This window comes from Tympanuchus pallidicinctus, unplaced genomic scaffold (assembly GCF_026119805.1).
Source record: "Tympanuchus pallidicinctus isolate F22 unplaced genomic scaffold, pur_lepc_1.0 scaffold22, whole genome shotgun sequence".
NCBI classification, from domain to species: domain Eukaryota; kingdom Metazoa; phylum Chordata; class Aves; order Galliformes; family Phasianidae; genus Tympanuchus; species Tympanuchus pallidicinctus.
Genome location: NW_026294739.1, coordinates 22,977,531 through 23,005,489, shown reverse-complemented (window position 1 = coordinate 23,005,489; position 27,959 = coordinate 22,977,531). Strand labels below are relative to the sequence as shown.

General features: G+C 46.6%; 1 long non-coding RNA gene across 2 annotated transcripts in view; it reads left to right on the top strand.

The window, feature by feature from the left end:
• The first annotated feature begins 5,460 nt into the window (after positions 1-5,460).
• The window catches only part of LOC128082545 (uncharacterized), a 47,547-nt gene continuing 25,048 nt past the window's right edge, over positions 5,461-27,959 (top strand). For both annotated transcript variants that reach the window (XR_008207719.1, XR_008207718.1), the window contains exons 1-2: positions 5,461-5,649; positions 16,360-16,433. This is a non-coding gene — a long non-coding RNA (uncharacterized LOC128082545). The remainder of the gene's footprint in view (positions 5,650-16,359; positions 16,434-27,959) is intronic.

The following is a 27,959-nucleotide window of genomic DNA, read 5'->3' as shown; positions in this document are numbered from 1 at the left end:
ACTGTCTGTGAAGGAAGCATAGCTAATTTTAAGAAAGTGCAAGCAATTTCTTGTGGTGTTTTTGTTTCTCCTTTTAAGGCCCAGCTCAGCGCTTCCTGTGGCTCTCGTAGGGAAGCTCTCACTGAGTGCTTGGGGCTCTGTTGTGAGCAGTGAGGTGGGCCCTGCGGCAGAGCAGCCTTGAAGAGAAGCCGGGCAGTTTGTGGCGTTGTGCATGGCCAGGCCTCCTCCTGGTGCGGAGCCACATGTGGCTGAGGGGGTGCCTGTGCCCAAGGGATGCAGCGCTCTTGCCTCCTGCAAAGTGGGTCACCCAATGTTTTTAGGTGAGTACCGTGAGCTGGCATCATCTCAGATCTGCTTGTCAGCACAGCTGCCGGCTGATGACAGGCAGCCTTTCTGCTCTCTGTGGAGGCTGGCCGGTCCTGACAGGGCTGGCACATAGCTTCCGGGGCAGGCCGTGGGGCTCCTGCTCTCCTGCTGGCCCTGCTGCTGCTCCCCAGCTATTCAACAGAACTTCCACGCTGCAGGGTGCTCTTTGTCCTCCTTCGCCCCTGGCACGTACACAGAGGGCTGGCCCACAGCAGCCAGCCTCCCCTCGCTGTGCAGCCGGCTCCTCCCTGTGCCAGGTGCACTGGGGTGCTGCAGAGTAGGGATGCTCATCTGGGAGCCCCGTGCTCTGCAAGGGCTCTTGTCCAGGACAGGGCTCAGCAGTGTCTTGCAGCCAGTAGCCGTGTCCCCTCGGTCCTCCCAGATGGGCGCAGGCAGAGCCAGGACATGTAGCCACAGCAAGACACGGCCAGAGGTTGTGCCCTTGGAACACAGCAGTTCTCTTTCAGATAAGAAACAAAGAAACATCCAATGATGGAAAAGGTTGCCTCTCTGTAAATAGCAAGCCGAGTGACCTAATTCAGCTCAGCACAGCTCCTTGGAGCTTCCTGCAGCAGTACCGCGCTGACGCTGAATCATCACTTCCAGAGCGGCAAAGATTGGAGCGAGCGGGCCCTGAGGGTTTCACTGTTTCTTTATTAATTTTAAATTGATTAAAATGAATTTTTAAAATACCAAGAGAGACTTGCCTAAAGAAATGATTATAGAAAAAAGAGAAATGAAGTTGGTCTGTGGGAGGTTTTTTGTGTGCTTAACACTCTGGGGCTCGTGTGGCTGTGAGCACCTAGTGCAGCATGGAGGAGGTGGGTGTCAGCTGCTCTGTCCTGGCAGATCAGCAAAGACAAGATCAGTCCATCAATACTGCAGAGAAGAGGGAATTCTGCTGGTCTATATTCAGTGCACACCTACCGGTGTTCCCATCCATGGTGTGGTTCTGTGGGTTCCTGCTCTCAGCTATAATGCTTTAATCAGAAGTCAGGATCCAGGGGAGTGCAGCCCTGCTGGAGCCAAGCATACATCCTCTTTTCCTCAGCATCGCACAGCACCTGAAGGCTTTCCATCAGAAAATCCTGGGTTCTCTACAGGGTTTCTGTGCAGCAGAGCAGGCTGGCAGGCCCTTTGCTCAGCCTCCAAGCAAGGCTGTGATGAGTGTAGGCAGCAACAGATGGGCAGAAGATCCTTTTGCCACTGTCAGAGGGCAGTTACAAGTGGTCTTTTCCCCTGGGTCCATCTCATTTGCTGTTCACACCCCATTCCATCATGGAAATCTGCCTAACGCAGTAAAGGAGAGCATTCCTGTTCCTTATAATTTTAATCTGTCCCTGTACAACAAGCAGAATACGATATCCTGTGTGTATCCAAAGCTTTTCTGGAACTCCCACTGCTTCCTGCCTGTGCCCCCTGCGTCCCACTGATGTTTGTGGCAGCAGCAAGGTGTTTGTGTGCCATGGTGCGCTCTGGAGATGGACAGCACAGAAGCAGGTCAGAGCCCTCTCCCCATGGGTTACTGTCCGCAGGGGTGGCCTTGGGAGCTCCATCCCTTGTGATCCCACTGGGGTGCGGGAGGTGGGCAGTGCAGTGGTGCTACATGCAAGGAAGCGGAGCAGGATCTGCCCTAACTATACAGCAGGGATTGCTCTGTTCGGATGAAGACCAGGGCTGGCTCTCTAAACACATCAACAGTGGTGAGCAGATAAACCTTTTTGTTTTAAAATAAATAATAGAAAAGATTAACAAACTACCAAATCCAAGTGTGTGGAAGCTCTGTAGTACTTCAGAGAAGACCTGGCAAGGAGCTGCAAGCAGTGATGGAGAAGGATACAGAGAATGCCTAGAGAGAACGAAACAGCAGGTTTTGTCGGGCCGTCCTATGTCTATCTAGAAAAGAGAGTTTGCTGTTACACTGAAATTAATGAATAAAAATATAATAAGCCCATTTAAAATAATCTGACATTTTTTACTGATGGGAGCAATGGAGCCAGCTGTGTCCTAGAAGTTGCTTGGAAGCATATTTGGTCTGCTTTAAATATCCGTGTAAAAGATACAGTAGCATTACTCGTGTCCTGCTCACCTCTCTGTTTCTGCGCACCTTCAGGCCTCAGAAGCTGAACTGCTCTAAATCCACACTCCAGTGCAGAACTTATTTTTCCCAACTCTTTGTCCCGCACTCAACCCTCAGTCTCACCTGCAGCGCAAGGCAGGCATTGCTGTGGAAAAGTCTGCTGATGAGAGATGTGTGGCTTCTGTTCTCCTGACTGGGATGGCTGGGCAGTGCGTCACCGCCCCTCACGGTGCTAAACTTCACCTGTGAGGCCGATGAAAGATGGCTGAGGTCTGTGTGGAGTACGGATTGCAGTTTAATCCTTGAACACATTATGGGTACTTCAGAATATGTTTTCTTGTGTGTGTGTGTCCAAAGTGCTTTTCAAACTAATATATGATACTTACGAATTCTTCCCTGTGTTTAGGCAGACTCAGATTTAGTGTTTGAGCTAAATCAGGATGTTACCAGGTAGGATAAGAGGAATACAGGATTACATTGTGTTCTTGCTTCATTCATTGTCAGTTGCACTTTCAGCTGTAATTATTTATGACAAATCATTATGTGCTGGTTAATTTACAGCAGCATATTTCTGTACAGTAATGAAATCGGTGGCATGAGACCACAGCCCTGCTGTTACTCTTTCCTGAGTAATGCACACATTAGTTATGTGCAGATGAGAATGGCATTGGAACATGTGTAGACTCATCTGGAAGGTTATGGTGTCTGAGAGTCGTTTGCTCCTCGTGTAGTTAAAAATAGTCATCTAGGATCCTATAGACGCACGTGAACCCAGTGTGAGTCTTTATGAAAGGAAAGCTCTGGCAACATGGAGATCTTTTAGTTTCTGTAGGCCCTGGCCTTAACCAGTAGACATTAAAGAGCATGTTTCAGTGCTTTAAAGCATATATTCTTCTGAAAATTATCTTATTTCTTTCTAGTTTGAAAGATGCTTAGCAAGACTGCCTTCTGTGCACTGTATGTGTTGCTGCTGTTAATGTAAAAGTGCAGGTGTAAAGGTCCAAGAAATGTTGGTACTCTGAGCCTGAAATACAACTTTGACAAAACAAAATGCTGCCAGATTCTCACAGCAAACAGACATGAAAATAAAGAAAATATTTTTTTCACATTTCTAAAGTTTTATCACTCTGCAGTGCTATTTGTAGTAGTAGTAGACATAACATTTGCAGAAAGAAACACGACAGATCTATTCAGCTGGCAGTACTGAGCTCCTCTGCACTGATACTGCATCTTGCCAACAATCCCCATCCTGTGCTGAGAACTGTATCTCATTACCTAAGAAGAAAACTGTCTGTCTTATGTATTTCCATTTTTTCATGAGCTAGTGATAAGATGTGCCTAGCAATGCCAGGAATTAAAGTAACCACACGTCCATTCTTGTTTGGTGAAAATGCTGCCCCACATTCTGAGAGCAAAAACTTTTAACTCTCTGTATTGTGACAAGTTCTGCTACATCGAGCTGGTAGCTGTTAAAGTAGAACAAAACAAAGAAAACACCCATAAGAAAACATTCTTCTTTACAAGTGCCTTATTTTACTCCCTGTTTTGCTTTTTTTAGCTTCAGGCTAATGATACTGCTTCTGAAACAAGAATGATTCATCCCCCACTGGCTATACAAGCCTGCTTCCTAGGGTCTGGTTTTTCAGCCTATTCACCCTCTTTCTTACATTGTTTTGCTATGAGAAACGTATGATCAGTGCTTGCCTGCAGTCCTTGCAAGGTCTGGATAAAGCAGTGACTGACAGGATGAATAGGACCTATGGTCTTCTGCATTAAGTATATCTGAATAGTTGAGATTGAGTAACTGAGCTGATGTTTGCTCTCCTTGAGGCTTTTCTGGAGGCGGTGGTACTTGCCCTGCTGGCTGCCTGCCACTTGGTGCTGTTGGGTGCTGTTGGGTGTAGGTGGGCCGCATGGCCATGTGGAGCAGAAGCTCATCGACTGCTTGTTATCAGCCTCTGTCAGTCTGTGAGGCACCAGCCTTGTGTCACAGAAAAGGACACTACCATGCAGGAGTACACAGAGGAGCAGTTTGGCAGAATACAGCCTCATTCTGAGAGGCTGAGGTGCAACACTGTGCAAGGAAATCACACCTGGCCTGTGTTTGTGAAATCACCTGTGCACAGGAACCTGGTCACTGTGGCTCTTTGGAGCACAGTGCCATGCTGCCTTTTGCTCTGCAGTGCAGAGCTCATTGCCTCTGTGCTGGTACAAGGGACCTAGTGAGACAGCCAGCACTGGCAGTGTGAGTGGAATGTTAATTTACCGTAGCGTGGCCCTGTCTGTCCTCTTAGCAGGAGAAAACATTGCAGTAGTTCTATATGCAAATCGTTGTACACAAATTTAAGCAGGACTTTGTCAGCCCATGCTGGGAGATGCAGAACCCTTTAGTGGCAGTTGTTTTCACCTTTCTTTTTGGAGGGTATATATATACAAACACACTGCAGAAAGGCTGAAAAACACTGAAAGATTTGCTCAGGAGAGGACATTCTTCCCTTTTACTCCACTGATCATCTAGGCACTAATTGAGAAAGAAAGCTGGGCAATCAGGAAGGCGGGGAAACCCCACCAAGAGCAACGCCTGCCCACAGATCACTAGCGAATGCTGCACACACCTGACGTCAGCTAATGCAAAGCTGAATGTATAATGGCCAATGGGAAATGCTGAGATGGGGAGTGCTGTTCCTGGCTCTCAGCAGTGTATCCAGGAGGGAATCTCTCTTGATGGTCTCTTGCCCATTATACTCTTCTAATTTACACGTTTTTCATCCAGCATCCAAAATGTCGTGTAGATTTTAAAATACATAATTTTTTATTTTTTTTTTTAGTAGCTCTTTATTATTAAAGTCACCAGAAATGCTGTGTTTCTGTCTCTGAGCACAAGGAGAAGTGATAAAAGATACAGAAAAGCTTACCAGGGTCATTTTGAGCTAAATGACTTACTGCTGTGTCTGTGTTTGATTAGAAAACAGCTTTTGTCTGTGAGCAGTTGCACCACTGCACTCCAGGTCGTTTCCAGAGTGCTTCCCTCCCTGCAGCGTTACCCCTGGAGCTGAGTTGTTCTTCTCTGTTGAGAGTGGGCAGAAGCTGACACAGCAGAGAACGGCTGTAGAGTTCTCCCTGGATAGAGAGTAGGAGGAGCCGGATGGAGGCGGCTGGGGAGGCTCTGGGTGGGAGTTGTTGCTGCCGGTGGGAGTGAGGCGGTGAGCTGCGTTGTGTGGGATCGCTGGGACAGTTGCTTCCTTGCTGTGTCCGTTTCTCTCCGCGTTGCCCTGTGCCTGCGGCTCGTACCCGTGTGCCCGCGGCACTGGGGCTGCTGGTCTGTCACAAGGAGCAAAGCCACAGCGACGGCTGCCCCGTACAGCCCTGCTCCAGGGCTGGCCTTCCTCCAGCACTGACAGTGTGAAGCTTTAGAGAACTCTTTGTAGGTTTGATTATTTCATGGGCTTCTAAAATTGCTGGATCTCTGGCATTTCCTTAACAGACGTTAACAACAAGATTACTTTAAGTCAAGTTAAAATACATTTGTTACTTATCCTGCAGTTTTAATCCTGTCATACCTCTAATTTTAACGCAGGCTGAGTCATTTTCATCCTACGGCTTTAAAATCAGCCTTCTTGGGCTATGGAGCACGGTCATGTTCTTGCATGTCTGGGAAGCAGAACAATTTCTTTCTGTCTCTTAGTCAGATCTGTCCTGCTGAACTGCTGTCACTTTGTGCTCTTGGATATAAAAATAACGCATGGCCAGGGTGATTTGCAGAGTTAGTGTTATTGCGGTAAGTAAGATTTGAAAAATGAGGGATGTTAGCTTACACTGTGCAGACTGATTTATAACAAATCAAATTATAAAATGAGAAGTGAAAAGATTAGTGTCAGTGAAGTATTTAACCTTTTTTTTGGCTCGATTCCTTGGGGAGCAGTTTGCATAACTACTGTACTGCATGTGATACACTATTTACTTTCTCTGTTTTGTTTATCTCTACTGTCTCCTTTTCTACTGACTTGTTGAGCCCCGCCATGAGGTTGCAGTTGTTACTGTGTTTGTGTATGAATTATTAATGAATTAGTACCCATTTCCCTTTTTTTTTTTTCTTTCTTAAATAGCTGCTATACTTTTGCAGAAGCTTTCCAAACATTTCATTTTGAGACAGACTCCTCACATGGAAAATACGGGTGGAGCAGTTGCAGTTGCAGTTTATCACTGTCAAACTGCTGGAGACCATCATAGTGAGAAGCTTTAACAATAGGTAGAGTTGTTCTAAATGCTGTGATTGTAAGCACATACAGAGGGAGACAGTGGAGAATACATGGGGAATCTGCAGTATGTGCATAAAGTGTATAAAATAGTGCAGTTCTACTTCCTTGCTTCAGGATTAACGTAGCTAAATGAGAAATATACTGAAGATAGAACAAATCCACAGCTGCACAGCTAAACAACCTTGATCTGCTGGTATATAAAACCGGATTGTGAATCTGGGCTGATGTTATTTTGTATTCACAGGGTTCTCACAAACACAAAATGCAAAGCAGTGAATGATTCTTATTTTTGCTTTGAATTCACTTGAACCCATATCTCAGAGACAGCCTGGGTTGTGACTGCAAAGAATACACTCATCTCACCAAACTACACAGAACTGCTTCATCACTCTGTATACATGCAGACACAAGTGCTGGTTGTCCACCTCCAAGCGCAGCAGATGCTCCTCCTGCTTTGCTGGTGGTGTTGTGCTGGGAGGCAGTGAAACATGGCCCTGGGTGCAGCTGTGTGTCTGCAGTGACCCTTTGAGGCTGGCACAAGCTAAGCATGCATTTTGGCCCTGTATCGTGAAGTAAAACACAATGAGAATTTCCTTTAGTTGTGTTATCACACAAGCACTGAGGCTGACTTTCAAGTGCACGTTGGTTTGCACAGCTATGCAACTTTGAATTCATTAAGCTGATCTTGGTGAGGTTCTGGGGCAGTCTTTGCACATAAAGACAGGCTCCTAATTGTTAGTGGAAATTAGTGGAAAGAACCTATTTTCTTTTAAATGCAAAAAGATAACTTGGTTTTAGTTAGCTTCACCTGTGTGTTTTCAGTCTCTGGGTAGTTTCAAACCCTTTTTCCTGGTCTGCTAGATGAAGGTAAAGCATCTGTTAGGGTCTGATTCTGTGACAAAGGGGTGAAGGGAATCACGCCCCTGGGAGGAAAAAATTATAAAACCATGACAGTGTCTTGCAGTGGCAGAGAAATCCAATCTGTTATTTGCTAACAAGCTGGTTTGGTTGGAAAAAATGCTGGTAATATTATCTATAAATTTGTGTATTCCATACTTATGATAGCATAAAAGCAGCTGCCACGACAAAGACAATGGTAACAGACTTTTTGTTGCTTCCTACAGAAAGTTATACCAGGAGGAAAGTTGTAGTGTAGAGGGAAATCATTTCCTCTCTTTGCAGCTTCTTATGCACTATCTGTTGCCCAGAACCTTGGTATAAATAGAAAACATTCTTCAGGTATTCGCAAGGAGGAGCCTTATCTTGTGCCTGTGACACATCAGCTCTAGCTGCTTCTTTCTTTTAGGCTGGTTAGCTTTTACTGCACTGCCTTGCTGCTGCTGGGAAGCTCCCACTGTGCTACACTGACCCAGAGGGAGCTGCAGCTCCATTAGGACTGTGAGCCCTCCAATGTGCCCATTCACCCATCTTAGTCTCTTTCTTGCAAGTTAGGTTGTGCTTAAAACTTCCCCTGACTTTCCGCAAGCTTTCAGTTGGCTGTTTGCCCTAATGTTCAACCTGCAAGCAAGACTGAGTGACAATCTTCAGTGGCTATTTGTGTTACTGCAGGATCTCTAGCTAGAGGCTGGACTTGTACCAGACGCTGGGTAAATGAAAAGCAGGAGGTAGGAGACAAATGCAGGCAGGTGTGGGAGATGATGTTTGTGCACCATCTGCTTGCTTGCTGACTGAGAACTAGGCTGAGATGATCTGTTTCCCCCTGCGATAATCATCATCTGGACTTTGTCGTTTCTAAGCAGGCGTCAGGACTGTGTCTCATTCCCAGCCCCCTAAAAACTGCCTCCTACAAAAGCTAGCTTTCTATTTGTAGTCACAGGTATATTTGGTGCTTTTTAAAAACCTTTCACAAATGGATCTCCAACCAACTAGACAGACACAAGCTCGCATGCTAAATTAATTTCTTCCCCTAGCAACTGCTGCCCTACTGTACCCTGCACTGTGCACAGAGCTATCCAGGCCTCTTACAGAACAAGAGGTGACAGCCCACGTGGCAGTGCTGACTAATGTCGTTTGTCAGATGCCTTCTGAAGAACAAGGTGAGGCTGAATGTTTGTGAGATACGAGAAGACGCTAGTCTGAATTTCTCAATTGTTTGACAGCAACAAAAAAAAAAGTGCTTTCAGAAACACCAATTCACGTATTGAATATCCATTTATTAACATAAATGTAGACTAAAATAAATGAACTTTTAGGAAAACATTCAAGTGAGCAGTGGTGGATCCTGTGAATGGTGTGTCAGTGCTGGGTTTCAGGTAGGCTGTTCCTTTGCAGATTTGACTTTCTGATAATTAAACTATTCTCAATTTTGTTCTTTTTTTTCCTTTTTTTTCTGCTACTGTATTCCAGAGTTTGAAGGAGTTCATAATTTGCAATATTGTGAAAATGCAAAAATCAGCTGGAGTGAAGCTCGTGTTTAACAAGGCAACAATCTTCTCAGGCTGTACTGGGGATATTTTTAGGATATTTGATTTCTGCTTAAATGTGCAGTATGTACATTTATACCAGCAAGTTAAATTCATCAGAGTCTTGACATCAGATTTCTTTTTTTTCCCTGTCTCCTCCATTGAGCTTTCTTAGCAATTACAAAGCCTTCCTACAGAATAAAATCTTTTTTCATGGGATCGCAGAAAAAATGTTGGCATTTTCTCCTGTCTGGGACTGGTGTACTTTGTGTGTGCCACGAGACACAGTGAAGCTAGTTTGCTGGCAGGAATAAACTTGGAGGCTTTCTTCTCCCTAGTAACCCAATTTAATGGAGACTTCCTTCCTGTCGTTCTCAGGAGCGCTGTCATGGTTTGTGGTCTGGTGATGATAAGACACAATGATTACACCCTCTGGCTTCTGAAGCTCTCCATCTGTCTTGAAGGAATGTGCCTTCCTTCTTTGAGAACCTCTGTCCAAAGGCCCTTCTTCCTGCCTGCTGCGTCCTCCTTGCTGCAGTGGTCACTTCACCTGAGCAAGGACTCACTGAAGGCACAAATGCTGGAGCCACCTATTTTCTGCTTGGAAAGCGCTGATCCAAGCAGTAGAATATTCAGATGCTCTGAAACAAAATTGATAACACCTAGGCCATTCCTAATGACTGTTTGCATGTTTTCCTCTTTAAGTTTGCGGCTAAGATTCCAAGGGCTATTCCAGCACTTAAATCCTCCTGCCTGTGGAGCATAAATATGTGCCATTCTTTCCCTAAAGCTAACCTGTCACTGCTTTATCTGTCTTGATAAGTACACGTAGAGATCTGTCTGCTTCAAAGGGATCCATTATGCCTACCTCCAGCTTTCTCTTTCTTGACTAAACAAATCATGTTCTTCTCATTACTCACAATTAAAGGATAGTTGAGGTTGGAAGGGACCTCTGCAGGTCACCTAGTTGATTCTTCAAAGCAGGGCAATTAGAGCAGCTTGTGCAGGACACTGTTGGTCACTGTTGAATATCTCCTGAGCATGGAGGCTACATGGCGTCCCTGGGAAACCTGTCCTGGTGTTTGACCAGACCCACAGCAATAAGGTTTTCCTCCTATACTTCAACAGATTTACTGGTGTTTCTGTATGTGCCCATGGCATGTTGCCCTGTCACTGGACACCACTGAGAAGAGCTCTGTTCTCTTTGTTCCACTCCATCAGTATTTGTACATTGATAAAATACCAAATATTGTTGGATCTTGAGTTCATAGCAGTAAAAACTGCTCTTTTGTTCCACAGTAAGAGTAACATACTCAACTGCTGTTCTCTGGGACATTTTCCTTTTAGTGGAATGCCCTGCAAGTCATTTCAGTCTCTGTATCAAGTTCTACATAAAAAGCTTTATCATCTGATGCCTGTGAAATGAGATGTCAAGAACTGTTGCTGAAGAATGAGAAATAGGGTTTTCTCTCTTCTTGGTGCAAACAGGTTGGTCATTTCAATCTCTGTTCATGAATCTGAACTTTAAAAAAAAAAAAAATAGAATTACTGATTTCAGAGGAAGAAGAATCTAGCTCAGTGGCAATGGATTTTTCCTAGGAAAAATTCCTGCTTCTGACTGCAGTGGAGAGGTTGCAATCCATTACATCCACCTAAAAGACAGAACTCATGCCTCTCGCAACAGACTGAGGTTACCAATGGATTGAATGAAATGTGGCATATGGTGGTCAGGACTGAGTAGTTCCACTCAGAAAGGTTCATGTCCTCATCTCACTTTCTTACAGAGAAAATACAAGTGATTTTAAAAACAAAAAACAAAAAACACCTCATCTTTAGACTGATAAAATGGTCTTTTAAAGCCTTGCCATCATGAGGGGCTACTTTTCCTGTCCGTAAAATGGGAATGTCTCTTCCTATCCAGGAGCCTCACTGCAGAGAGTAATTACTTGATGTAGAAGTCTGAAAATCACAGAATTACAGAATGCCCCGGGTTGGAAGGGATCTCAAGGATCATGAATCTGCAACCCCCCTGTGCCATGCAGGGCCACCAGCCTCCCCATTTCACAGCAGCCCAGGCTGCCCATGGCCCCATCCAGCCTGGCCTCAAACACCTCCAGGGAGGACGGGGCATCACAGCCTCTCTGGGCAGCTGTTCCAGCACCTCACCACTCTCTCCGTAAAGAACTTCCCCTGACATCCAACCTCAATCTTCCCTCCCTCAACTTAAAACCATTTTCCCTTGTCTTGCAGCTGTCAACCCTTTAAAAGAGCTGATTCCCCTCCCCTCTCTAGGCTCCCTTTAGATATTGAAGGGCTGCAATGAAGTCACCCCGCAGTGTTCTGTGGGGGGATCTACGTGGCAGCAGTCACAGAAATGATCGGCCTCAGTTCCTTTCTTAAGAACAGCAGCACTCCTGCTCAATGAATTTGTAGGCAATGTAGAAGTGAGGCAGTGAGGGCAGTGTGTGAGATTGTGGTGAGTAGCAAGAGGAGATGGCTCGCCCTGTGAGCCATGGGATGTGGGCATGTTGAGGTGGGGCTGTGAGTCAGGGCTGCAGGATGTGACCGAGGATTTGTTTGGGCTTTAAAAACATGTATGGTAATTGGGCAGTGCTTGTGTTTTCTGCTGTCATGGCTGCCAGTATTTTGGAAAAGGGCTTTGGCACAGATGTGTATCTGATGACAGTGGGCTGACAAATGTTCTGCTTCCTCCACAAACCATCCAGTAGACAGTTTGGTACAACCCCTAGTTCTAGAGGGATCATATGTTTGTTCCCTTCCTTTTCCCACATTCTTCCATGTTCCAATTCTGTATTTTCTGACCGTCCCTTCCCCTGCCTTCTCTGCTCTTCTGGATGAGTCCTGGCCTCGGTGCATGGCTGGGTGGTGGTTGCAGGGCACACCTTGGGTCCTGTGGAGGGTGAATGCTCCCTACTGAAATCTGCAGCAGATACGGTCTTGTGGTGTGTCCTGACATTGGCATGTGGGTGTTCTGGTGTAAGCTGTGCACAGCAGAGCCTTCTGTCACAGCAGGAAGAAATCCTGCCACAACGTGGAGCTAATGCTTCTAGGTCATTTGGAGCTGTGCTTGGATTTTGTGCAGCGCAGGGGTCTGTCATGCTGTGCTACTGGGCAGAAAGTGGGAGTGAGGAGCGTTGCGGGTGCTCAGTGGTGATGGAACAGGTGTGGCCATTGTAAGTCCCTCTGCTCCGACAGCTGTGCTAATGGACCTTCTGCTGTGGCTTCCTGCCAAGGGTTTAAATGAACTAAGGACCTTTCAGGTTTCAAAGTACACCTGTTGCTATGCTCTGGAGGCCGCTGCACATGTATAGCGCAGCTGATTACAGGCTGACTGGGAGGCTGGGTGGCCGGGCTGCACGACACGCTGTCTGGCATTTGGAGGCTGTCGGGAGCTCCTCTGCGTGACGCATCCCGGCCGGCAGGGTGCCGCTCTGCGGCGCTGCCTGGGCTGCAGGAATCGGCTCCGAGCGGGAATTCCTGTGTGCCGCCGGTAGGCTGCATCCTGCGCTGTTACCGGGCGGGGCTTCTTTAAAAATCACTGCGTGCATCACCGGATCCAGTGACACGGACTATCTTTAACTACAGGAATATTCTTCTGCAGCCATCTCTGCAGTGAACCGCACTCAGTGCCCTACTTCCCTTGCACAGGGACGCTGTGAGGGTGAATCTGGTCAGGTGTAGCAGAGGCAGCAGTGCTCACAGCATCCAGACACTTCATGATCTTCACTGCAGTAACTACAGCCTGCCTCACCAGACACTCGGGGGGGGGGGATGAAATAATTGTAAGGAACGTTGTTACATTTTTAACGTTTCCCTTCTCTTCTGTTATATGGGTCAGAGCCTATCTTCTAAAGTGCAGTCTGAACTGCCTCTGAAATCAGAAATGTAAATGCCTCACAATGCTCAAATTATTTCCTTTTCATATGGTCTCATTCTTCCCTTCCTTGGCTTCCTAAGGTGAGCACTCCCTGGGGTGTTCTGCCTTACTGCTGATGCTCAGCATACGGAAGCCGAGAAACGGATGCATGCGATGAGAGCGGCTGTGACGATCGTCTGCCAAACCGTGGGCAGCACCAAGAGGAGCACCCTGTGTCTGCTGGCTCTCTGTAGCCCACCCTGAGCACTGCAGCCTCCTTTCTGCTGCACATGGCGTGATTCATAATGCAGCAGCTCTGCTGTAAGCTGGCTGCCTCTTTGTGAGCTGTCACTGCTGCAGCAGAGAAAAGCACTTCAGCTCAGGCAGCAAATAGACTGTGCATGTCTAGCAAATAGTCAGAACTCCAGAAACAGTACTTAACAGATGATCTTGGGATAATCTCGTTAAGTGTACTGACTGGTTAAAAGTAGGCTTTGAAGTTTGCGGCAAACATCTCAAATGTTTGCCCTTTGTGATCGTTGGCTTTTTCTTTGTTGTTTCCTCCATTGTCTATGCAAAAATACCACTTCGCTTATTCTTTTTGATAGGCTGTGTTCTAGCCTTTCTGGAAAAGTACCAAATTATTAATGGGTGTTTGTTGCTTTTAGTTGTGCTTCTCAGTGCTAACCCTATTCCTGCTATTTGCAGTATGTTTGGGCTATGTTTAGGCACATGCAAATGTAAGTGGTTATTCAGCGCCTTTGGCGTTCTGAACAGAACGTCCTGAACTCCCATGGCTTCTTACAAAGCCTCAGCCTCCAGCACTAACAAAGCCTGTGATGGCAGTAGCTGAAGCATGAGAACTACCTACACTCGACAGGATGATTTCAGAGAATCTGGGAGGATTGTAGACCATGATTTCATGCCTAGATTTTGTCCTGTGGAGTGAGGAAGTGAAATAAAGGGACCATTGCCTGTGTATTTGCAGCAAAGGGCACTCCATGCTCGCTCTGTCTGAAGCACTGGAGCTGGGCTTATCCAACGTTGCATGCTGTATGGATTCTCCTGCAGCGTGTGAAGTTTTTCTCTGGCTGCATCAACACTCGGCTCCTGAATTCTAATGGAGACTTCTACAAATAACGAAGTCACTGGAAGTGAAGCGAAACAGTACGATGCTGCGGCCTCCTGAGTGTCTGCTGGCAGCAGCCTGGGATTTTTACAGTTGTTTACCTTGTTGCTCAGCCTATTTTAAGCTCTGGTGGACTAACGACAGCAGAGTAACAACAGATCACAGTACTGGGCACAACTATTTAGCTCTTAAAACCAACACTTTAAGCTTCAGACTCGCTTTATATTCTCATGTCTTCAGTAGCTTCAGACTTGTGGCTTCAGGCTCGTGTGCTGTTTGCTGGCTCTTGCCTGCTGTGAGGGAGCCCTGATTCACCCCGAGTGTGGTGTTCCTGGGCAAGAAAGCCTTGGGGCTGCGGCGGTGCTGGGAAGTGCATGCTGTGCAGAGCAGGGCCCAACCTCATCCTTGGTCCAGCTCCCACGATGGAGATACAAAGAGGTTTTTATCTCCCGAGTCTTCTTATTGGATCATTTTTATGATCTGATCATTTGTGCCAGAGTCATTTAATTTCTTGGGTTTATTGAGTAGGTAGCACACTGTGTAAGACCTTAACAGGGAGCCCTATAGGATAAATCTCTCCTATCTTGGAAATGATTCAGCTTCTAATGCTGATTCTGTACTCATCTAACTCTGGTACACAGATTACATGGTCTCCTACCACATAAAATATTTTAGAGGTGGTGCTCTGCATTTTCCTGACTGCAGACTTGGGATTTCTGAGAGCATCTTGTCCTGAAGGCTCAGCTCCCGGTTTTTTGGTGGATTAGGAGCATTTATAGTTAGTGACAAGTTTAGGCTCATTGTATTTGCTTTAATGCTGTGTGGAGCAGGGAAGAAAGCTTGATGAGTCTTGTAATGATGGAGCCATACAATGGATGGAGCCAGGACAGGAATGTTCCCCATCTGGAGGAAAAGCAGAACTGTCAGTGTCTTGAAGTCATGTTGGGGAGTAAAAGGAAGTGCTCAGCTGGAGAGGTAGGGCAGAGGGGCGATGGGGGGGTGTGCTAGCTGTACCTCATCTACTTCAGGTAATCACCTAAAAAGCTCAGGAAAGTAAATTGCCAAGGTTGTCTCATTACCTTCGCTTCATATTTTTGGATGGTAAAGGAAATCATAGAGCATTTAGCGGCTCTGTTTCATACAGCTGCTTTTCAAGCCCCACACAGATAACTAATACTCATAATACTAACACACATTTGTTGTTATTTGAAATTCAGTTTCTACCCATACATCGTCCTACCCCTGGGTTATAATGGCCAAGCTTTCATCAGAACTCAGCTTTTGTTTCGTTTCCAAGCTGCCAGTGCATGTACCTGTCAGGAGCAGCTGTGCACTGCACTGCAGGCATACACAGGGGACATGGAGGGCAGGAGCAGACTTCTGCAGCCAGGAGCCTGTGCTGGAGCCTCTGAGCACTGTGCAGGTCGGCTCCAGGGGCCTCGTGTGTGTGTGAAAGGAAGTCGTGTACTGCACTGAAGTAAGATTGTGGCTACTGAAACCTTTGTGCTGTGTGCAATGCAGATTAGGAAGAAATCCAGAGCAGCTGTTACGTTGCAGGAAACTGCGGTTTGTGCTGTCAGGGCCTAAGGGCTTGTCACTGCGGGTGCTGATTTCCCCAGAAGAGCCTTGCATGCGGCCAGCAGGCAAACTGCTGCAGTTCAGCCCAGTGCAGGTCTGTAAAATCCCCAATGCTGGCTTTTCAGTCACTGAAACAATCTTGTTGAGCCATCTTTAATGAAAATGTAAGCAATCTATTCATTTAAAAATCTGCCTAATCGTGTCTGTTCTAAAATGCAGCCAAATGAACCAAAAGTAATGCAAGAAGAAAGTTATCTTGTTCTTTGCTGGGCTGTTCATGGAGAGAGGGAAAGAGCATTTGCTGCTGTCTCCTCTGCATCGTTCAGCTCGTGCCTGGGACACCTGCACATCTGGGTGTTTCCGTTCTCCACAGCTCTGAAGCCATCTTCAAACCATGCTGTAGTGGGGAGAGGAGATCTCAGTGTGGGGATCCCACGGCCATCTGCCCCACCTCATGAGGCACAGCCTCAATCCAGCCCCTTGGAAAGGAAGAATAACACACTTTTTGACCTCAGAAACCAGGAAGAGCCAAAGAAATCCCACTTTAGGACAAGGCCGATGCTGTATCCTGTCTTGTTTTTACTAAGTCAGATTTTTTTTCTTATTCTTGTGCATATTTTGTCACTGTGTCATTCTGTTGTTTTCAGTTTTCTGCTGCAAGATGTGGAACTGCCAGATTCCTAATCAGACCAACACCTTCAGGATTTGTTTGTGACCTCCAGTAAGCCTTCTTGAAGATATTGCTGACTAACACTGTAAAATCATCAGTTTTTGTTTTAAATGTCTAAAACGCCATACGATTTCTTGAGGCTGCTTGTCACAAAGAGACTGCAATTGGTGTCCCTTGCTCATTATGACAGGGCATGGGTCATTTTGAAGAAAGAGACAGGGAGGAGGACAAACAAAAACCCCCTTTTTCTCAAAGCTCTGAAAATATATTCTTCAGTGCTTGCCAGGGTTGCCCCTGATCTGAGCTGTAGTTTGAATATAAGAGAAGCCAGGGCTGGCTAGAAGCTCTGATGGCCCTGAGATGCATAGAGCACATGTTCTGCAGCAGCTGGCTGCAGGGTGACGGCCCTCCTTACTTAGAGGATGGGTACATCCCTGGGCTGTAATGCGATATATCCTGAGCAGCTGAACACTTTGGAGCTTGTGAAGAACAATACAGAGAGGCTGGATTTTGTGCGTTTTGAGCTCTTCCTGTAGGAAACAAATGGAGTTCTGTGGGTTTGTTTTTTTTAATTTGTGTGATCTTGAGGCAGAATATCACATATTGCAGAGGATGACTGAAGCAGACAACACTTGTGCTGGTTCCCAGTATGGAAAAGGTAAACAAGCCAATTCTGCATCACCTTTCTTTTCTGGGACCTGTGAGTACTGTCAGTGTTGCTGCTATTTTAACTGTGTGGTTTCAGTGCCAGTGCTCTGTGTGGAGAAATGTCGCCTTCCCAGGGGTGCAGCATGTGGAACCTCTTGAACTTCTCTGCCTGTCTCAGGTTCCTCATGCTGTGCCCATATCATGCCCCGTTCAAGGCAAAAGGCAGGATGGCACAAAGGGACCAAAGGGCTCAGCAGTGGAGAAGAACATAAAGTATGAGCATGTGAGTGGCAGCCAGGGGAGGCCAGGGCACCTTCATGATGCCAAAACCTTTCTGTGGCTGTGCCTACCACCCTGTGCTGAGGAAAGAGCTTCTGGAACTGTTCTGCTGTTCTTCTGGATGGTGACAAGTGTGGCTGCTGTAGCGGTAATGCTGTGTAAGGCCAGAGAGCCATCCCTTCCTCATCAGACCTGGAAAAACCTGGCCAGTGCTGGAGAAGTCCATCCCAGTCATGTTCCCAGCAGCCAGCGCTGCTGGGGTCAGACTTTCTGCTCTGGCAAGCTCACAGGGACACATGGAAGGCTATCAGAAAGGCCATCTGCTGCAGCTGTCAGCTCTGTGAAGTTCATGGTACCCAACCTGATGTGATATTCTACTTATGGACGATGCAGAGCCAGTAGGTGGTGTCTGTAAGGATAAAACTGCCAGCTGAATTCTGCCAATGGAGGATTATATGTGTGGAAGACAGCAACTACTTGCTGGAAGCAGCTAGAAGATGCAGAACTCTCAGAGAACTTTTTGGTTTCTGATCTGACTTGGAAGCATTGAAACATTAACAGAACTTCCGGGCTCTTTTTAAGGTTACTTCTTGCTACAGTCTCAGGCAGAGGCCCAGGTTTTTCAGGAGTATATACGTACAGCTTCCAGCTTCCATATCCAGCTTACTCAGCAGTGATGCAACCAAAATTGCCCTGTGGTTTGTTACCTCCAGAAGTCTCCAAAAACTCATGGGCTATGTACTCTATGAAGAGAAGCAGTGATTCAGTGCTAAAACTGGCAGAGTCTGCCCTTGCTTCTTACTAGAGCTTGTTCCCCTGTGTGTGTGCACACTCGTGCATATCTCCTCTTTGCACCTTATCTCTCTCTTTAGTGCTTTATCTCACTTCTGTTCTTTAGTGCCCATTATCTCTTGTTGGCTTTCTGTATTACAGAGTGTAAGGACACTTTTTGGGAGGAGTGCTATGAATCAGCCTCATCTGTCATCTCCAGGAGAGTGTGTGTAGGGTGAGGCATGTTTTACATGAGTGTACTCCTCTTCCTACTGCAATACAGTGTATACACAGCCTTACTGCTGGCTGCTGGCGCACATCACCTACTTTGTTCTCTTTTCTGCTTGGTGTTTTTTTTGGGAATAACTGGAACTAAGTTACCTGGCTGCCGTCTGCCTGCAGTTCCACCACCCTGTTCATTTGCATTCTCCCTTTAATGAATAAGAGAATACTTATGAAAATACAATTGATGAGTTTCATAATCACATGTCTGTAAATCACTTTCCTTCTCTGCTTTGTAATTTTTCTATGATTTTTTCCATCTTCCATGTAGTGACTCTGGTTCTCCTTCTGTTTCTCAGCAGCGTGACTCTACTGCACACAAGGAGATGATGGAGGGGTTGGGCTGGTATAAGTAAGGAAGACCCAGTCCACAGGTAGTTTTGTGCTTTTACACCTACCTCAAGTAATGTGAGGAAATGGCTGTTGTCACCCGCTCGCATTTCTGCATTCTGTTGGCTGGGTTTGGGGGAATAATGTAGAGCAGCTGCACTGCAGCAGGCAGGGTACTAGTGGAAGACTCTCCTGTGCTTCTGCGCCTTCAGGAAACTCATATGCTAAATTGGGGGCTGGTGGGCAGAACTGATCCTGGTGCCACTGCAGTGCAGCGTCGCCACTGTGGATGGCTGCCCACAGCCAGTGGTTACAGCAGATGAATAGCTGACAGGAAGGTAACAAGCAACAAACAGACGCTGCCTTGTGGCTGTTTTCCCAGTGCCCAGATGTATGGTGTGCTCCAGGATGATGGGACCTCCCTCTCTGCTGCAGTACACACATCTATTATTAGCTCAGTGGCAGCTTTCCATATGCCAACACTCGTGTCTGCAGGACTGTTTAATTTTCACTTCTCTAAAGTAGTTAATTTGTCAGCTGTTGGTTTCTGTTCATTAAAGACCAAACTTCACATTCCTTTATTTTTTTCTGCTGGAGCTGAATCACAGAGCCCATCTGAGCAGACCGTCGTACCTATGAAGAATCAGGTGCAGGGTGATGTCTGAAATCCAGAAAGTCAGCCTAAGGCTACTACCAGGAAAAAAAACCTGTCTCTAGAAATGGCCGTCCGCTCTCCATTCTTCTGTTAATTTTTATTCTGAGAAATGAGAAATCAGTTCTGCCAAAAGCGCTCCCTGGCTGTGCTTCAGTGCCAGCTGGGGATGTGGCACACAGAGGGAAGCGCCCCTCTGCAGGCGCTGCCGCTTCTCTGAGGTTGGCGCTGCCATGAGTTCCTCACCCACCAATTCACTGCTGGGGGCCTCTCTTTAATTATTGAATGTCACAATAGAGGTATATTGAATTACCTCGCTGGTAAATATCATTTCCAGCATCTCATGTAACTCTATAATATTCTCAGTTTTCCTACTTGCAAAGCATTAAATCTTCAAAGAATCTAAAAATGTCCAAGTATATTTTTATATGTTGCTCATATAGCAGTGTATGTTTCCAGAGAATTATACGCTGACTTAGAAGATGGCCTTCCTGGCATTCGGTACCATGTGATTACTTTTGCTGAAAGCCAAGCCTGTACTTGGATGTGTAGTGGAAGTAAGCAGAATGTGCACAGTGCTTTATCAAGCAAGTGGACAAACACACCCCAAAACAGCAGCCGAATGTTGTCCTCGCTTACAGAAGTGGGACTGGTGTGACAGTGCATCAGCTTGGTTTCAGCTGGGGTAATAGAGAGTGGAGATTCTGGTGCCTTAAGGACCCCTCTGAGAAAAGTCCATTGAGAAAAGATGTAAATGCTCCACAGCAGTTGGGGGGTAGGCAATGAAATCCTTTTGTGAGCTATATATCCACATTGACTTTTTCTGCTCATGCATGATTTTAAGCAGCACATTTTGTCAGAATGATTATAGGGTTGATGAATAATATGACTGTCAAAATATATACAAAATTGAGTTACAATATAATGTAGCTTTTGGATGTTAAACAGTCTTAAATAATGAGCATTCCTATATTATTTTCTCTTATGTGGATAAAAACCTCTCCGATTTCTCACTGCTTTGAAAAATCTTGTGCCGCTCCTTCCCATGAAGAAAAATGTGAGCGGTAATGGGTGTCCTGCTCTGCTCCATCCAGGGGATGTGAAAAGCTTCGTGCCAGCTCCTCTGAATGTCCATGAGTGCTTCTGATCACGCAGCATCCTTCAGCTGAAAGCTGGTGGGGCCTGGAGGCCAGCATGCCTGGTGCTGCCCTGCTGTGTGATGCTGGTGCTATTCTGGCAGCTGGAGCTGGACTGCACTCCTTCACCTGTTTGTGTTTCAGCATGGGATGCTGTTGTCTGTTTTCCCATTTCCCAACTACAGAGAATGAATGATCTTTGTTACCTGGCGTGGATCTTCTCATTTGGAGATCACCTGTTTGAGTCTGTGAGGAGTGTGCTTCCTTTGCTGTCGCCTGCTTTGCTCCACAAGAACGGTTTGTTTCAGACAACCTGGTATTAGATGTAGGTGATCAGTAAAATCTGCTACGTCAGCTGTTGTTGCAGAAGCTCTGGCTGACGTTTCCTGAGGCAATTGCAACCTGCAGTTCTGGTCCTGCAGTGCACAGCACAAGAAAAGCCTTCTGTGTCCACGCAAAGCCTTACTGCAGACACCTGACACAGCACACGGAGTCTGGGGACAAGAGGAAAAATCCATACGTACATCTGTCATTTTTTGTATTCTGCAGCAATGCAAATTAGTGCCAGACTCTGTCCCCATTCCTTCCCTCTGCTTTGTTGTTAGGAACCCAGTGAAGGCAGTAGATCTGCAATGGGTGACAAAGGGGCTGCAGAGCCATTGGCCATTCATTTCTGCAAAATCATCTGGATAACGGAGGCTCCAGCGTCGATGCAGTTTACACAGAAACTCCAACTGGGGCAAGAGGATTTCTCATCCCTTATTGTGCAAGAGAAATAAAACAGCTTTCGTCTCATTTTGCGAATGGTGCTGAATTCCACGAGGGCCAGGTGGCGACGTACAAAGGAAGTGGGAGGAAAGGCGGTGCTGCGGTCCACGGCACGTCTTTGCATTTCAGAGCTCCGGAGGAGTCACGCTGCTGTCTGATGCCAGGCCCATGGCGGCGGCGGGGGGCAGCGCTCTGGAGCTGCTGGAGCTGCTGGCAGAGGGCTCCATCTACTGCTGCGAAGACAGAATGCAAGGCCAGCTGCAGTGGCTTTTTCTTTTCCTTCTCGCAGAAGCTGCCCGATGCCGTGGCCTCTTCTCACCCCCTTTTTACTTTGCCCTTTAGAGCCTTCCTCTCCAAAAGCCGTCCCCTGCCCATGGGACTGCGTTGGTTCGCAGGTGGGAACAGTCCGTGCTCAGCTGCCATTGACCACTGTCATTAAACAGGAAGCAAACAAAGGATGGAGAAAAGTGGCGTGGGAACAAAGTGACTTTTCCATGCATGTACAGAATCAGGAGCAGGAACTGACAGTGTTTTCTGGGCCCTGTCCCTGGTAGGAGAGGACTGAGTGCAAAGGCTGCAGAGGAATTTGGGAGGACAGCAGAGTGTCCATAGTGCTTGCTCTAGAGATGCAGAAGTGAAGTCAGAATGTGTGGCTCTCTGCTTTGTTTGCTGTGGTGTCATTTCTGAAATTGCTGTATTTTATACACTCAGGGAAGAACTCCTTGTGCAAATGTGTGTAGGGACTTGTGTCAGAACTGGGCCCTACACAGAACCGGATCCCTCTTCTACATAACAGGGCTACAAGGACATGTGGGAATACATCTGGGTGTGAATTCTGCAAGGAAGTTTTCTCTTCAGTGGTTTGAACTGACATTCCACTCTGCCCTTTGGATTATGCTTTTAATAGTGGTAATGCAGACCCAAAGCTGAGTATTTTCCACTTCCCTTTACTATTGCAAGTGGCAAACCAAGGGCTGCTGTTCGCATTTCAGTTGTGCTGACCTGAGACACACGTTATATATAGCCACTGCTGGCCAGTCTGAATTGTTCCTAAAGAATGAAGGAGTTCAGTTCTATTAAAAAAAAAAAAAAAAAAAAATCAGAAAACTTCAGGATTTATAACGTGACCATATATTTTACAAATAAAAAGCACTGGTTTTCATTGCAAGTGATTATCTGGCTGTGAAACATCAGTACTCTGTGCTTACAGGGAGCATCAGAAGGTTCTAGATTCTTAGATTCCCACAAGGACTTAATTTGTGCTCATTCAGTTCTGTTGTCAGGAAGAGTTTGTGTTCACACTGCTTACCAGTGAGAGCTCATCTGAAGTCATGGGAATGGATGATTCAGACTGGAGTTCAGCCTGGCCCAGCAGGGAACAGTTCTGTCCCCAGCACTTTCCATCTTAGTGGCACGTCCCCACACCTCCCACTGACACCACATCTGTAGACATCTGCACTCCCAGGTCTGCCTTAAAAAATGTATTCAGTAGTGATTTATTTGTATTTTTATTTTTTTCATTGAGTACTTCTTTACTGCAAAATTGGAATGCTTACTCCTCAGAACCAAAAATGTGGCTCTGTACTGAGAAAGATGATGGGGTCAAGGGTGTTGAGTGTACCAAGAGCCACAAAGGACAGGGCTGGCCTTTGTTATACATATGCTATGCATGTACTTAGTGTATCTACGTAAGTGTCTGCTTTGGAGTGAGATTTTGAGGGATGTGGGATGCACTGAGGAGAGCACAAGTCATGGCATAGTCGGGCTTTAGCTCAGAGGCTGTGCTGGGCTCTTCCGCTTCAGAGGTGGGCGCATAGCTTTCTCTGCAAGCTCGGGTGGGAGCCAGCCTGCACCAGGCAGTCGTGTCCGCCACGGCCAGGATGGGCCCTCTGCTCTTTGGAGCCTGAGCACAGCTTTCCAGTTCTCCAACTGACAAATGCATTCCTAGCACTGGATTTTCCTTTGAACAATGATACAACCTGAGCATGCCATGTGCAGTTGTTGTACTAATTAGCTCTGCACTTGTGCATTGCTAATTATTCGGTAATTCAGAGCTTCGTGTACATTTTCTGAAGTGTCTTGAATATGCATAGCTGCAAACACCTCTGTAAAATCGTAGCATCATAGTATGTAATCATAGATCAGAGCTCTCAGCACCATCCTCTCCAAAGCCATCATGTGCTCCCATGTCCCGGGGCATCACATGGCCGCTCCATCCCCGGTGCAGCAACACCAGGAACAGCAGAAATGCTTCTCTGACACAGCTGCCAACAATTAAACTGTGTGAGGCTTTGCTGGTGGAGGTTATGAAGAAGCCCTTGGAAATCTGAAGCAGCTTTTGAAAACAAGCACTGAAAATATCTACCAGAAACCAAGAAATAGATTGCAGATGGCAAACTGATGTCTTCCAGGCTGTCAGGGAATTATTTGGTTTGAGAAATGGCTGTGATCTACTCTGGAGCTGTGCAGAAGAGGAACGAGCCAGAAATGAATCAAGCAAGATGAAGCGTGCCTGGTACTGATATTTATGGGTGGATCTGTCCTTACAGCCTGTGGCCAGATCCCTTTGCAGCAGGCACATGGAGGGCCCTTCCCTCCTGCAACACTGCTGCTTAATTTCTGTGCCATCCCTGTCATCTGTGAACCCTTTGGACCTCCTCTAAGGGCCTCTTTGAAGAAAAAAGGAAATCCAGCATTGTTCACCTCTGGACCAGAGCACAGTCATGGTAAGAGAGGCCACAGACACTTCTATCTGTGATGCAGAACCTTGCAAAGCTTTCTTCATTCACACCTTATAAGTAAAATCAGCCTGTGCCTAACTGCTGCAAACCTTTTCAAAGCAAATATATTTGTACAAAGGAATTCAGTAACAGAAATGGAATTTGCTCGTGGATCAGATTACTGTTATTTCTGGCTGGAAGCAGCACCAGAAATACTTGCAGGGATTTCCACTTTGCCTTTGGAAAGAGGTTGTGTGCGTTGTTGGTACAAAAGAAGATCCGTGGGAGGTTAATTCACATACGAAAAGAGGCAGGAAGGGAGATGAGACCAGCGAGGCTGTCACAGCCCTGGATGCTCAGTCTCAGCCCACTTCTGAAACGCAGATCTTCAGTTGTTGTTGGGAACATTGTGCTGTGAGCTGCAGTCCCTGCTGTTTGGGAAGAGACATTTCAAGCCCTGAGTCTGAGCTTTGTACGGCACAGTTCTCTGTGCTGATTGCGCCTCAATTTCCTCGAGGATAACTTCATGTAGAGGGTGCTAAATGAAGTGTTATTTTGATAATGTTTTGAGCAGTGGTCATTTGTGACACTGCTCAAAGTGCTTTTACCTTACAGTACAAATCTACTTCCAATGGGAGCTTTACTCCAGAGGTATGTGGCATTTTAAAATAACAGAGTTGATCAGAGCGATCTGTATTTTGCAACCAGCTTTAAACAAAGCCTCATTTCATTTCAAAGTGCTCTCCTGACCAACAGCCACTTGTGAAGGGAGGCACAGAGATGGACAGACCCACTGAGCTGCGCACAGCATGGCACAAAGTGCCATTGGCTGAGACAGCAGGCATCTCCGGTAGAGAGAGGTGTTGGGGACAGCCACAGACTGTGGGCTTTGAGTAGAGAGGTTCCCCATCTCTCCTAAAGCACACGGACTGTTCCAGAATGCATTCAGAGTCCTCTGATCACAGCCCCAAAAATGGATCATAACAGTGAGATGAACCAATGTCTGTGGTATCATATCAAAGAACGTTTCTGTTCCTGGCAAACTGTGAACCCTAAAGCAAAGAAGTATTTAAAAGGTTTTACTTCAGAAAGGTTAGGTCTGCCACTATGCCAATGGAGTTGGAAATGTTACTGGTCCTCCCAGAAATGCACTTGGTGTCTCTGAACACCCATGAAGTCTTCTCAGCTGACAGTGTTTTCCAGCCATCTTGGCTGAGTTCCTCCATCTCCCTGTATGGCCAGGGCACACAGGAGTGCTTCACCAGGGAGTGAATGTTTGGGCTCTTCTGAAATGCACGTGGACTCGGTGCGCCCCAGGGAGCTGTGCAGGAGCACGGGCACTGAGTGCTGGGAGACAGGAGGGGAAGGTGTCACACAGAGCACGGAGCTGAAAATAGAGCTGTGCAATCTCACACATTGCAGCGAGCGCACTGCAGGCCGGAGATCACACAGCTCGGGCACTGAGAGCCTGAGAGGGGGGTCTGCCCATTGCCACAGGCTTCACAGCAGGACATCCACGTGTTTCTCTAAAATGGAGGCAGGGGGATTGTTTGCTTCTTCGTTGCTACCATTTTGCAGCTGTCATGGCAGTATGTTGGCACTTACAGGTCTTGCTCTGGATCTTACCCTCAGGCACAACGTGCACGTAATTAAATGAGGTGTGTTTGCCTCAGCCTTATGTGTGTGCTGTATCCTTCTGAGGTCAGTGCAAAACTTCCATGCTTCTTCCATGCTTCAGAGTCGGTTTTGTTGTGCTTTGTAAAAGATTTTGTGATTTACTCACAAGTTGTATGCATGCTCAGCACTGCATCTATTGGAGAAACTGCCACAGAAAGTAGAGGTTTATATGAATGCAATCTTTAATGTTTGTGGCTGGAGCCACAGCACAGGTCTTCTGACTTCTAAAATGGATTCCACTGAAGTTCTGCTGACCCAGAGCAGCTGAGCTTTACTACAGAGAAGCATTACTCTGCAGGGAATTGCAGGTGGGAATGCAGCATCCTCCTGGCTTCGCATTGCACACAGCTGCCCAGGTGGATGCTCACATAGGCTGAAGGATGACAAAATGCCATCACTGGTTTTCCCCTGAAAAGAAAACTCCTTGAAGCTGGCTTTTGCTGTTCCTGAGATATGTCAAGGTGGTGGTCACATACCAGTTGTTACAGGTCCTTTTGAAGGTCCTTTTGAAGCTTTGTTCTCCAGGAGAAAAGTCCATCTGTATTATTTGTGCTGGTCTGAGCTTCAAACAGAATGGCTGCTAGGAACTGACAGCAGAGTCTGGTATGTGGCATGGCCCTGTCAAGAAATGGATAATCCTCCCTTCTTAAGTATAGCTGCTATTTGTGTTGGCAGTGTGCAGACTCCCAGGGATTTCACCAGTGATCCCAGACAGCACTTCAAAGAGGAAAAAAAAAAAAAGAGGAAACATCTATGCAAATTTTGTTCTATTTCAAAACTTCTAAACTAAATAATGTGAGTGGGTAAATTTGTTGCAGCCTGTGGAAACATAATGAAGAAAAATATTCAAAAGGAAAATATATAGAGAGTATTTTTTCTATTACACAGACCTGGAAACTGTATCAGCTTATAGCAGGTGGTGAGATTAATCCCCTGCAGTCCAAATGGAAACTGAGAAACGTACTTCATTTTTCAAACTTTCATAATCTGTGGGCCAGACAGGATCTGCCCAATGGTACTGGAGGAGCCAGCAGAAGAATTCCTTCATGGAAGGGCTGTCAGGCATGGGGAGGGGTTCCCTGGGCAGCCCCATCCCTGGTGGTGTTCAGGAGATGTGTGGACATGGAGATGAGGGATGTGGTTTGGGATGCAGTAGGTCATCTTGGTGGCTGGACTCGGTGATCTTAGAGACCCTTTCCAGCCCAGATAAGTCTGCGGTTCTATCATTTTTGATTTGAGGGCTTATACCAATTGTTCCTTCAGCTTAGTTTTCCTCAGTTAATGTCTTTTTCATGTCAAACACTCTTTGCAGGTACCATGCCAGAACCCATTCTAACAGTTCTGTAAGCTTGGTGCGATGGCTTAGTTGCCAGCCAACAGTCAACATAATGGTAATCACTGTCCCTTGTTCCAAGTGGCCCTCCCAGTACCAGCAAGGAGCTGCAAAGTGGGGCCTGAGCTCTGCAGGTGGTGGCAGCAGCATGTGGCACTGTATGGCCCAGCAGTGCATGGCAGCATCTGGCTAGCTGAGCACATTGCAAGAGGGGACGTGCTGCAGAGCTCGGCCTTGCCAGCACCAGTGGGACTTTTTTTGCTAATACTACTTGTAGTGGCAATGCTAAGTCATGGCCTGAAACAGTGATTGAGCACCTGGTGGGAAGGCAGGGTCAGCCCAGGGGAGCTGGGCTCCCCATGAGAGACTGGAAGGGGTGGAGCAAGGATCACCCCTTCCCAAGCCTCATTTAAGTGTTGGCAGTGGAGGTGAGGTCATTTCTTGCTGGAGATCCCTGCCTACTGAGGCTTTCTAAAGGTAAGCAGCTCTTTTCCTTCATTTCTGCATCTATGACTTTGTGCCAGAAGGGTGCTAAGAAGTTACCTTTCACTCTGCAGGAATGCCAATGAATTTTCTTTCATTATTGAAATCCACAGGACTGCTAGGTTCCTTTCTTCAGTATAGATGTTCATAACAGATGTCCTTATGCAACTCATGCATTCTCTGCTCAAACAGCTGCAGCCACTAAAGCCCCAGCAGCCAACCCACTGGCTCAGTGCCCCTAAGAGCTTTATTGGAGAGTTTGCAAAGGTTCGCAAAGGTCTGCATTGGTATTCCTGTATTTGTGTATTTCCTCAGACTGGGCCTCAACTTCTTCCAGTTCTCCTGCACTGAGTGATCACACTGAGGAGCCACATCTGCACAAATGCCAGCAGGGTGGTGTTGGGTTTCCTTCCCTTCTTCACAGTTGTTTGAAAAAGCAGCTGATAGTGTCAGTGGAATCAGATGTTCTGTTAGCCTGGGGAGCAGAGGCTGCACTGT